Here is a 2,306-nt window from a genome sequence, read left to right as displayed (position 1 = left end):
CCTAAGGCTGCTATAACAAATTACGACAAACAGACATGTATTTTCTCGCAGTTGTGGAGGTTCGCCTTCTGAAATCAAGGTGTTGGGTACTCTCTCTGAAGGTCTGGAGGACGATCATTTCTGGCCTCCTCCTAGCTTCGGGTGGTTGCAGGCAATCCTTGGCATTTCTGGACTTGTAGATACATTACTCCTATGTCTTCCTCTGTTGTCACATGTCCGTCTGTGTCCCTTTATGTCAAAATTTTCCTTTTCTTGTAAGGATGCTGGATTTTGGATTAGTGCACACCCCTATCCAGTATGACCTCTTCTTAACTTGATTACATCTGTAAAGATCCTATATCCAAATGAGGTCACATTTACAGGTACCAGGGGTTAAGATGTCAGCATCTCTTTTTGGAAGACACAATATCACCCACTGCAAGAGGAAAGGCTGTATCCTGGGAAAAGCACTAGCTTTGCTGCAAAGGCATCACCAAGCATTGACTTTAAGGGAGGACCTTGTGGTTAGCTCTCTTCATAATTTCCATCAGCTCCCCTGCCCATGTTTTCAGGTGGACATTTGAGGCTTTTTTCTATCTTATGTGAAGTGCTATGCAAGTGCAGCTTTCAGAAAATCACGCTAGCTCCTCCTCCGGACCTGGTTGCCAATTCCAAACCCTTCAAGCGGAGTGTAGAAATTACGGAGCCACTGCCTTGAAATCAGAAAACTTGGCTTTGGTTGTGAACTCCTCCTCTTCTCAGTGGTGTGCCCTTTAGTTCTGGCCCTTAACCCTTCCAAAAGTCTATCTGATAAATAAAGATAAATTATAACTCTATCGTTAGATTAGTCAGATTAAGTGATATTATAATACTATAATAATAGGATATGGAGTGAGAGTACTCTTTTTGCCTCAGAACTGGCAACTATAGTCCAGAGTCCAAGGAATGATCATGAAATACATTGTCTGAAACAACACACCAAAATTGAGGCCACTTTCCACAAGCTCTGAATCTATATTGCTGTTCCCAACCATTGCCAACATAGTGCCCTATAAACATCCCCCTCCCTATCTCCACCCTCTCGTAGCCCCAGGCTATGTAAGCAGAAGACTGGGGAAAGGATTGGGAGTTGAAGAATTGGCTATGTGCTGTGTCCTTAGGCTAGGAGGGAGTGGCTGTTCTCTACTTCCTGCCCTGAGGTGCTCCACATCTAACAGAAAGATTGCAAAGTAACACCAAGTCCCTCCCCCTCAAACCCCGTTTATAGCCACATCCTTTGCAATGTGGCTTTTCAATTTCTTCTAAAAACATGTGGAATTCTTCCCCCATCTCCCTTTTTTTTTTCTTTTTAAAAAATTTTTGTTAAAATACTAACATAAAATTTACCATCTTGACCATGTTTGAGGATATAGTTCAGTGATACTAAAAACATTCATTCTTATCGTTGTGTGACGATCACCAACATTCATCCCCATAACTCTTTTCATCTTGTGAAACAAACTCTATACCTGTTAAACAATAGCTCCCATTCTCCCCTCTCCTCAGCCCCTGGTATCCACCATTATACTTTCTGTCTTTGATTTTGACTAAGTATCTCATATAAGTTGAATCACACATCTTTGGTCTTTTTGTGACTGGCTTATTTCCCTTGCCATAACATCCTCCAAGTCCATCCACTGTTGTAGCATATTGCAGAATTTCCTTCCTTTTTAAGGTGGAATAACATTCCATTGTATGTATACACCACAGTTTGCTTATCCATTTATCTGCTGGTGGACACTTGGGTGACTTCAATGGTTTAGCTACTATGAATAATGCTGCACAGATATCTCTTTGAGACTCAGCTTTCAATTCTTTTGGGCATATAACCAGAAGTTGAATTGCTGAGTTACACAGTAATGCTAGTTTTAAAGTTTTGAGGAATTGCCATACTGTTTTCCACAGTGGCTGCACCATTTTACATTCCCATGTACAGTGAACAAGGGTTCCAGGTTCTTCGCATCCTCCCCATATGTTATTTCCTGTTGTTTAATAATAGCCATCCTAAAGGGTGTGAGGTGGTATCTCATTGTGGTTTTGCTTTGCATTTCCCTAATGATTAGCGATGTTGAGCATTTTTTTTCCCTGTGCTTCTTGGCCATTCATATAACTTCTTGGAGAAATGCCTATGGAAGTCTGTTGCCCAATTTTTGACTAGGTTGTTTTCCCTTTGTTGAGTGTTACGAATTCTCTGTATATTCTGAATACTAATCCCTTATTAGACATATGTTTTGCAAATATTTTCTTCCATTCTGTGGATTGCAGTTTTACTCTATGGGTAGTATCTT

The sequence above is a fragment of the Hipposideros armiger genome, unplaced genomic scaffold (assembly GCF_001890085.2).
Source record: "Hipposideros armiger isolate ML-2016 unplaced genomic scaffold, ASM189008v1 scaffold_251, whole genome shotgun sequence".
In the NCBI taxonomy this organism is placed as follows: Eukaryota; Metazoa; Chordata; class Mammalia; order Chiroptera; family Hipposideridae; genus Hipposideros; species Hipposideros armiger.
The sequence above is the reverse complement of the archived record's forward strand: the minus strand, read 5'-3'. Positions refer to the sequence as shown.